The sequence below is a fragment of the Balaenoptera musculus genome, chromosome 6, assembly GCF_009873245.2.
Source record: "Balaenoptera musculus isolate JJ_BM4_2016_0621 chromosome 6, mBalMus1.pri.v3, whole genome shotgun sequence".
Taxonomy (NCBI): Eukaryota; Metazoa; Chordata; class Mammalia; order Artiodactyla; family Balaenopteridae; genus Balaenoptera; species Balaenoptera musculus.
This window is the reverse complement of record NC_045790.1, coordinates 63,111,528-63,120,588: the sequence shown is the minus strand read 5'-3', so window position 1 is coordinate 63,120,588 and position 9,061 is coordinate 63,111,528.

Genomic DNA, 9,061 nt, shown 5'->3' with positions numbered 1-9,061 from the left:
GTACAGGAACATTTTCTGGACCTGCAGAAAAGTCCTCCTGAGCACCCAGCACCATAAATAAAAAAAATACCAACCACTGCTGTAAAATTTCAGAATACCAGGAAGATAGTAAAAGTTTTGAGAAAGGGAAAAAGACAGGTCACATATAAACAATCAAGGATAAGAGGGCAGTGAACACTATACCCAGGGCTATCAAACTAGAATACAAACACTTTCTAACATTTAAGATCTAAAAGTTATTTGTCTCCCATTCACCTTTTCTCAAGAAGTCTTCTAAAGGATTGGCTTCCCCCTAAAGCAATAAGGTACACCAAAAAGAAGACGTGATATCCAGAAAATGAGGAATCAGTACAGAAAGGCGATATAGGAAATTCCCTTGACAATACTGAAAATAAATCCTACTATGACAGCAGGTACAGGTATAGTCAACAAGCAATCCAGATGAAAATGAGAGCGCAGGGACATGCAGGAGAAGAGAGTTCTAGTATAAAAAAAAAAAAATTAACCAATTGCTTATCGGGTAGATTTGCTTGTGTAGAAAGTTTTCTTAAAGGCTGTGCTGCTTGACTTTGGGAATGTGGATACAAAAGCCAGACGGGCCGGGTTCAAATGCTGCCTCTGCCACAATGATGTTACATGTCCATGAAGCACAGGCAGCCTCGCGGTGCTTCATGTTTCCCATCTATAAAATGTGGATCGTCATGTACCTACCGCACAGAGTTTCTTAAAAAATTAAATCCATTACTCTACTTAATGTGTTAAAATAGTGTTTTGAATATTACGGGCTCTCAGAGGGGCTGAGAAAACATTAACAACGTGTACAGAGAAAAGTAAGTACATTTTTAAAACATAAGTAATTTATCAGCTCTAGGGGAAAAAAATAACAACAGTTGAATAAGAAAGGAAACGTAATGATAATAGACTCCTTGGCTCAACAGTGAATATTCCATTGTCAGATAGATAATACAAATAGTAAAAACTGCAGTGTAAAAAATTAGAAGGATGGAGGAAGGGTAAAGGGATATGAGATAACTCTTTACCACAATAGGAAGTGAATTAGAGGTAGGCATTCTATGTAGAATGAGGAATTAAACATTAAAATGAATGAAGAAATATGTTTAACATAGTCCTGAAAGAACAGGACATGGGTAATGATGGCCCTTTGGGTACCATGATAAGTGACTGAGTGAGTGAGACAGACGCAGGGGGACCAGGGGCTGCTGCTGGGCTTCCAGAGCACCAGCTTCCACGAGGGACCTGAGGGTTAGGGGTCCACCATGGGGTTGGCACTGCTGGGAACAATGCTAGGAAGGGAAGAGTTCCCTCCTTAGCGTTCCATCGCACAAACCCCGAACATGGGTCTCGCCTATTCTGGGAAGGTTCTTTTCCGGTCTGGGATAGGGCCTGAAGGGCAACCTAATCCTGAAAATTCATCGGGGAGAGCTTCCCTTTTTGACCTCCACCGCCTAGGACATAGGATAAGCTTGGCTCGACACTACCACCATTCATTTAAAAAAAACAAAAAAATTACATTTTGGTTTGAAATCATAATTTCTAAAACAGCAAGTCATGACAAAATTGATATTTGAAGGCATCTGACCAACACATAAATAAAGCAATCAATATCCCTGTTGTGCTCTGAAATTAAACAGATGAAAAGGATTGTGTCCATGACAAGTAGAAGAATGAGAGAGACGGCGTAGAGGTTGAAGCTTAAGTGAGACCTGAGATTGCCTGGGCGCCAGCTGATGTTTCAAAGCCAAGCCAAGCGGTGAGTACCCTGACGACCGCCCCCAGGTATCAATGCTGGCTGGCACGCTTCCACCCCAGTGACCCATCACTGGGCTTTGCCTTCATCCCTGGTACTCAGGTATCCTTGTGGTACTCAGCTCCCACACTGTCTTTAAGGGCTGAATAAAACCACAAGACTAGCCAGCATGGAGGAAGTCACTTAATAAGCACTTTCCTATCTGGGGGGACAGATGTGTCTGGATTTCCGTGAAGGAACTGAAATTTCAACAGCTGAGTTCAAGAAAGCTGCTCCAGCAACCCAGAGGGAGATGTAGGGGTCTTGTGTTTTGTACCGTATCTTGGCAACCCTCCTGGCGGCTGCTGGCCCATGGCAGAGGCCCGGCTCCTTTTGCAATGGGCCTTGAGGTGCTCATATTTCCAGCTGTGTCAAGAAGAAAGAGTGTGGTAAAGTCACGGGACTCCTTGCTTGGGTCACAGAAACACCAAGACACCACCTGAGAATGAAATCCCACAGAAAATAGAAACCAATAGACATTTCACGGCACCCAGGGGAAGCGAGGATTCTTTAAGAAACAAAATAAGTGCAGATGAATTTTTTTAGAACATCTGAAATCCTGAGTAAATGGCCTTGGATTTACAATGCCCATGGATTTTTGGTGTTTTAACAATAAGCAGGAATTTCGGTTTTAATTCCTTTAAGCATTTTCCTATAAAAGGAATTCACCCCAGCCATTTTTTCTAGACAGTATTTCTCACTTTTTCCCCTCTAGGTTAGAGCTATGATAAAAAGAAGGGAGACTGAGGAAGGGAACAAATATTTATAAAGTGCCCATTCTATGCTGGCATTGGCCTAGAAGCTTTGCCTGTATGCCATGTTCCTTCTCACAAATCCAAACACAGACCTTTGCTTCCTCTTATGCACTGCCACTAACAAAGAGATTCCATTCATTCATGGAATTCATCGAGGACAATTACATTCCATTTATTCATGGAATTCATCTAGGACAATACCATCAATTCAAACTGTAAGTGAATGCGCTCATCTCTTGGTTATCAAGATTCTTGCTGCGACTCATTTCTCTATTTTGCCCAGTATTTAAAACCCTTCATCAGTCGTTGCTTCTTACCTTGCCCAGTGAAAGTGGGCAAGCACTGTTACCCTCACTTAATAACCCACGTTACCCAGGGAATAGCCTGGATTAGAAGCTATGATACTCAAAGCTCCTGGATAAGCGCTCTGAGTCTCCTGTCTAGACTTGATGAATAATTCACAGGTCTAGTTGGTGGATGTCCAGTTAGGAGTCTGGCCGAGCTGATTGCTTCAGAGCCAAGACATCCAGGGCCTTACTCTTGCCTCATTTTCCTCCTTTCTCTCTGATTGCTGCTTCTTAAGGGAAATCCTCTTATTTCCCTATTCTTTTAAGAGTTGGTACAGCACAAGGTTCTGGTGCCAGCCCTCTCCTTGGTTATTCTCTTCACTCATTCAGCCAAAAAGCATTTGAGCTCCTAGCACACGGGCATGTCAATTGCCTGTTGGCTTTCAGGTCTATTGCTGGCTCTTCCCCTGTTCTGCTGTGTATTATAGGCTCCCTTGCCCTCTAGCTTCTGGTGATTACTTACAACTTATGGGAGGTACGGTGTAAAATTGGAGGGAGGGAAAAAGAAAGAAGACCTCTCCCTCTTGCCCACCCTTCCTGTGAGCTTCAGGTCCTGGATCCCACTGGTCACCCCTCCAGGCAGCCCCTACATGGGTCTAGCTCCTGTCAGATGATGGGCTCGCTTCCTCCACTGCCCCTCCAGCCCTAGTGGTGGTAGCAGCTTCCAGCTACTACTGATCTGTGGGTTGCTTCATTTCTCCTTGTTTGGCTTGCCAGCTTTTCCATCACCCTTTTAACCAATTATCTGTATTAAATCCCATCTGCTTGCAAGATTTAGAGGACTGTTTTCCTGGCTCTATCCTGACTGACACAGACACCATTCTTAGTTACAAGCTACAGAAACCAACCTTGACATGTTGGTAGGAAAGGATTTTATCACGAAAGCTATTGGAGAGATCAAAGAATCTGCGAGAGGACCCCAGAACCCGGCTCAGAGACTACAAGGGAAGGAGCAGTGCTCGAAAATCTCCAAGCGACACTGTGTGGGGGAAGCCGTGCTCGATGTCTTGGGTCGTGCCATGTGTGCCACCAACACTGGATGCTGCAAGGGACCATTCAAACTGTTGTCTCTGCTACCATCTGTCAACAGAATCAAATCTGGGCCTCTCCTACTTCTTCATGACATTAGCTTCCAATTTAGAGAGTGTGGAGATGGGTACATCTGATGCTCAATGCCCAGGTCATGTGCCCAACCCTGGCCACAAGTGTATCTGACATTTTCCATTCCTGTCCTGGGAGATGGGCTCTTTATAGGCAGAATTCCCTAAATATACGATAGAGATTTGGATGCCTGAGTAGACCTTGAGACAAGGATTCAAGTGGAAGTGGTTTCTTTGGGAGTTGTGAAAAATCCCAGGAATCACTGGTAAGGAAGGGAGGGTAACTTATCGATCGAGTTATTGCTATGAGGTAACTAGATCTAAATCCTCTAAGGGGGACTTGGAGCCAGTGTAGAAGACATGTCTCAGAGTCACCCCAGCGCCTAGGAGCTGAGCTATTTATACACCAACTATACCCCAAGCTGCTGAGAGCAGCTGGGGTGGGCCTTAATTCTCCTGCACTCCCAGCTTCCCTCCCCTACTAGTGAGCTGAGTGGACCTCATCAGCCAGAGCAAACCTTCAGGCAAATAAAAGCAGTGGGGAGAGCAGTTGAAAGTTGGGCAGGTGTAAGCTGAAAAGGTAAGGGAGAGATGATGAGACAGGGAACCTACCACATCAGCCACGGTGGATAAGAAGAAGAGCAAAGGTCCACTAGGAACTGCTCAGCGTTGAAGATATGACAGTGGATAAGAGAGAAGCATTCCTGGCCTCACTAAGCTCATGGTCTCATACTCAGACATGAGAACAGGCAAGTACAATACACAGTGGGACAAGAGCAGTAATAGAGGCAGCCCTACGCAGCTAGAGGTAGACCTCAGGCCTCTAAGACCCAGGAGCAGAGAGCCAGCAGCCTACTCATTTTCACATCCCCATTGCCTAGGATGGTACCTATTCAATCAATACATGTTTTCTGGCCCAATACTGACCTGCCAGGCACAGTTCTGGTGTGTTATATTCATGGTTTCTATGTAGGTGTGTCCCCATTTTACAGGGAAGGAAGTTAAGGCACTCGTGATTATTCCTCACCACCTGACTACCCCTAGTGATTCTTCACATTTCAGCTTTGATGTAATTTCTCCAAAAGTTTTGCCTGCATTTCCAAGCCTGGGCTATCCCTACCGGAGAATTTACACTCTGGTTTGTCATTGGCAACTCATTCTCAAGTATCCTCCTGAGCTAAGCTCTTAGAGAGCAGGGACTATATGTCTGTTTTGTTTAGCAATGTACACTCAGCATCCAGGCTAGTGCTGGCACTTTCTAGATGTGCAAGCCTCATTTATACTGATGATTTCTTGAATGATGTGAATGAATGAATAAGGCTCAGAGAGGTTGAGTAACTTGACCAGTCACACATCTAAGACATGGCAGAATTGAGGCTTGAACTGCAGTCTGTCTGACCCCCAAATATCTCCTCTGCTTTGCTGAGCATTAAGCAACTTATCTGTCTATGGCAACTAGAAAATTTAACTTGGCTTAAAGGTTGCTACTCTAAGGTCAGAAGTAATGGGGCAGGAAGTGTCTAAGAACTTCCCACATTCATGAGGCTGAGGAATTATCAAGCAGAACTCTGGACCTAAAGCTGGAAGAAGGTTTCTAGAGGATATGGCAGGATGGGACAACCTTTAAAATTCCCTGAAATTAGAACATTCTTTAACACCATACACAAAAATAAACTCAAAATGGATTAAAGACCTAAATGGTAAGACCTGATACTCTAAAACTCTTAGAGGAAAACAGAGGCAGAGCACTGACATAAATCGCAGCAATATCGTTTTGGATCTGGCTCCTAGAGTAATGGAAATAAAAACAAAAATAAACAAATGGAACCTAATTAAACGCAAAAGCTTTTGCACAGCAAAGGAAACCATAAACAAAACGAAAAGACAACCTACAGAATGGGAGAAAATATTCACAAACAATGCAACCGACAAGGAATTAATCTCCAAAATTTACAAACAGCTTCATGCAGCTCGATATCAAAAAAAAACCCAATCAAAAAATGGGCTGAAGACCTAAATAGACATTTCTCCAAAGAAGACATACAGATGGCTAGAGTCTCCATATCACTAATCATTAGAGGAATGCAAATCAAAGTTACAATGAGGTATCACCTCACACTGGTCAGAATGGCCATCATCAAAAAATCTACAATAAATGCTGGAGAGGGTGTGGAGAAAAGGGAAACGTCCAACACTGTTGGTGGGAATGTAAATTGATACAGCCACTATGGAGAACAGTATGGAGGTTCCTTCAAAAACTAAAAATAGAACTACCATATAATCCAGCAACCCCACTCATGGGCATAGACCCTGAGAAAAGCATAATTCAAAAAGAGACATGTACCACAATGTTCATTGCAGCCCTATTTACAAGAGCCAGGACATGGAAACAACCTAAATGTCCATCAAGAGACGAATGGATAAAGAAGATGTGGCACATATATACAATGGAATATTACTCAGCCATAAAAAGAAACGAAATTGCGTTATTTGTAGTGAGGTGGATGGACCTAGAGACTATCATACAGAGTGAAGTAAGTCAGAGAGAGAAAAACCAATACTGTATGCTAACACATATATATGGAATCTAAAAAAAAAAAAAATGGTTCTGAAGAACTTAGGGGCAGGACAGGTATAAAGATGCAGATGTAGAGAATGGACTTGAGGACACGGAGTGGGGGAAGGGTAAGCTGGGACAAAGTGAGAGAGTGGCATGGACATATATACAGTACCAAATGTATAACATATGTATATACATATATACACAATGGAATATTACTCAGCCATAAAAAGGAACGAAATTGGGTCATTTGTAGAGACGTGGATGGACCTAGAGACTGTCATACAGAGTGAAGTAAGTCAGAAAGAGAAAAACAAATGTTGTATATTAACGCATATATGTGGAATCTGGAAAAATGGTACAGATGAACCAGTTTGCAAGGTAGAAATGGAGACACAGATGTGGAGAGAAAAACGTATGGACACCAAGGGGAGAAAGCGGGGGTGGTGGGATGAACTGGAAGATTAGGATTGACATATATATATACACTAAGATGTATAAAATAGATAAGTAATAAGAACCTGCTGTATAAAATAAATAAAATTCAAAAAAAAAGATACATGCATCCCAAATGTTCATTGAAGCACTATTTACAATAGCCAAGACATGGAAGCAACCTCAATGTCCATCAACAGATGAATGGAAGATGTGGTACATATACACAATGGAATACTACTCAGCCATAAAAAAGAATAAAATAATGCCATTTGTAGCAACATGGATGGACCTGGAGATTATCATACTACGTGAAGTAAGTCAGAGAAAGACAAATATCATATGATATCACTTATATGTGGAATCTAAAAAAATGGTACAAATGAACTTACTTATGAAACAGAAGCAGATTCACAGACTTAGAAAACAAATTTATGGTTACCAAAGAGGAAAAGTGGGGGGGAGGGATAAATTGGAGTTTGGGATTAAAATATACACACTACTATATATAAAATAGATAACAAACAAGGACCTACTGCATAGCACAGGGAACTATACTCAATATCTTGTAATAACCTATAATGGAAAAGAATCTAAAAATATATATATATAGCTATATCCCTATATACAACTGAATCACTTTTCTGTACACCTGAAACTAACACATCAGTATAAATCAACTATATTTAAATAAAAATTTAAAAAACATTTTTTTAAAGATCATACCTGTTTTTCTGAAAATTGGTGATCTCACCTGAATGGAGAACATTGGAGGAAGAACATTCTCTGCAGGATAGTGAATGAACACAGGCGTTACCTGAAGTGTCCTGGAGAAGGATGCAGGAAGTCTGGACAGTGGCAGTGGGTATGCAGGAGACGACAGAGGGGCAGAGCGTGTACACACTGCTATATATAATGTAGAAAACTAACAAGGACCTGCTGTACAGCACAGGGGACTCTGCTCAATCTTCTGTAATAACCTAAATGGGGAAAGAATTCGAAAAAGAGTGGATACATGTATATGTATAACTGAATCACTGTGCTGTACGCCTGAAACTAACACAACATTGTTAATCAACTGTACTCCAATATAAAAATTTTTAGAAAAGACTTAACTTTCTAAGGTTTTTAATCTCTAGGTAAAAATGTTCCCTCTAGCACCAGCAATGCCTGATGTCATTAGCTTACTAAACCAATTTTAAAATATTGGAAATAAAGTGATTGTAAGCAGTTGATCCATCATTTTTTGCTCCTTTAAGACACTGCAGAAAAAGTCGTGACCAACCTCCAGCTTTCAGATGTACACGGAGCCACATTCAAAATGCAGGGGAAGAGGGAGATACGGTTTCGAAATCTCCAGTCAAAGCAATTCTTCTTCTGCCTTATTTATCATGTTCTCATCTCTCCTTTCGGCAAAATCAAAGAAAGTCATCCATCCTCCACGCATGCACTTTCCACACTTCCTCGATTCTAAAATAGCCAAGAAGCAGCATAGATTTATTAACAGCTTTTTGGTATGGGGAGGTGGGAGAAGGAAAAGACAGGGAAAATGTGACATGAAATGTTCACAGAGATTACAATGCACATAGCCCGATTTTAGAGTGTTAAAATGTGGCCCCAAGAAAGTCTTAGAAGTGAAAACACATGCTAATTAAATATAAAGTCTTCAAGTAGTATTAATGAAGAGCCTATATATTTTGTCCAAATGAGACTGCTAGATATAACCAAAAGAAGTTGGAACAACAAAAAGAGCTTTCACAGAAATTAGTTTTGAAGAAGTAAATATGCATCTTAAAATTTCCTTGCAGCATGTAAGGTATTCAGATTTGTTTCTGAAAACTAGTAAATTGATTAGATCAATCAATATTTACATGTATAATACAGGTGCTTTGACAATCAGTGTAAACTTTCTTGGTAAAACTGAAGTAGGACCTAATTTCTATGTTAGCTCTTTTTCTTCTGGAGAAAAATATGTCTGTGCCCCATCGGCTTTTAAATAGAAATCCATAAATGCAGCCAATTAGCTTAACAGTCACCCTTTAACTCCATCACTGATT